The following is a 1,524-nucleotide window of genomic DNA, read 5'->3' as shown; positions in this document are numbered from 1 at the left end:
AGCGTGCAGAAAAACTTTTCAAAAGTTGTATAATAAAGATGAATGCCATAGTTCGGTATCTAATAAAGTCTATTGTCACGAATATCAGAAATGCATAAAATAAATAAATTTACAATAGACTTAATTACGTTCGAATGTAAAAAAAAAGATAACTCGTGTAGATAATCTAATTAATTCAATAAAAAACAACGGAATTTATTCATAATATTTTCTTTGTAGCACAATCTTGCATGACATTGTTGTTTCATTTTATGTAAATGATCGCTGGTGATGATACTGTACACACCAGTCGACGGCATTATTTTTTCATAATTTTATTTTCTAGTAACTGTTTTATAGAATTGATCAGTATACATATTACTTGAAGAGATTTACTTAAATATGATTATCAAAAAAATGATTCAAGGCATATTTATTGCAATCATACCTCAACTCATTGGAATACAGGTATTTCAAAAGTCGTTGATTTAATTAAATGTCGCCTTATTTTTTTTATCTTTTTGTTCTTACGAAAGAAAATTCTTTTTGTAGAAGTTGTCGGAAGAAAGATAAACATTTTTCAAAAAAATTTAAACACATACTCGATTTACTAAAATTACAAAGAATATTTCATTGTGCAATAATGATCTTTGTTTTTGTTTACTTTTCAGGGTATTCTCGAAATCAATATAGAGGATGCATTGTGTCAAACTTTTAGTAAAGAATATTTCACCGAGCCAGATGTTTATATAGATGTTAACAACCAAGCGTTTGTTAATTATAATTTCTCTAATGAATATTATATGATTAATATTATTGTATTAATGATAAACATAATGAATAATTATAATTTTTAGGCCCGCTTTCATTTACTGGGAGCATCGATGGGTGAATATGTCATACAAACTGGATTAGATTTTGAGATGGGCTTCTGTGGAATGTTCGATGAACCTGTCATACTGGCTCCAAATCTCAAATTATTTGGATTTGTGGCGACCGATTGTCCACCATCTCCTGTAAGATTTATTAAATTTTTAACTTCCCGCTAAGAAAATTAAAAATTTTCAAAAATCGGGAAGTTATTGTTTTCACCCCGTTTTTCGAAAATCGAGTTTTCATCAGATCTCGACGTTTTGAGGTCCTAGGAAGCTTTCTAACTATTTCCGCGGTGATGTCACCGTGACTGTATGTATCTATATATATATAGGAGAGTTGCGTCTATCCACTGACATAACACGAGATCTCTGAAACTATAAGACCTAGAGACTTGAAATTTGGTATGCATATTCCTTTCCCCGAGTCCAGGTCAGCTAAGAACGGATTTTTCGAAATTCGACCTACAAGCAGGGTTGCGGGGGTGTTAACCTAAAAAAATTAAATATACACTGACATAACACGAGATCTCTGAAACTATAAGACCTAGAGACTTGAAATTTGGTATGCATATTCCTTTCCCCGAGTCCAGGTCAGCTAAGAACGGATTTTTCGAAATTCGACCTGCAAGGGGGGTTGCGGGGGTGTTAACCTAAAAATATTAAATTTTTC

The 1,524-nt window shown here is 31.8% G+C and overlaps 1 long non-coding RNA gene across 1 annotated transcript; it reads left to right on the top strand.

Moving 5' to 3' along the window:
* Positions 1 to 247: 247 nt before the first annotated feature.
* LOC123268594 lies at positions 248 to 1,009 on the top strand. Its single transcript, XR_006510258.1, has 3 exons — positions 248 to 447; positions 651 to 748; positions 837 to 1,009. It is a non-coding gene; the product is annotated as an uncharacterized LOC123268594 (long non-coding RNA).
* Positions 1,010 to 1,524: the final 515 nt, after the last annotated feature.

The sequence above is a fragment of the Cotesia glomerata genome, linkage group LG7 (assembly GCF_020080835.1).
Source record: "Cotesia glomerata isolate CgM1 linkage group LG7, MPM_Cglom_v2.3, whole genome shotgun sequence".
NCBI classification, from domain to species: domain Eukaryota; kingdom Metazoa; phylum Arthropoda; class Insecta; order Hymenoptera; family Braconidae; genus Cotesia; species Cotesia glomerata.
The sequence above is the reverse complement of the archived record's forward strand: the minus strand, read 5'-3'. Positions and strand labels throughout refer to the sequence as shown.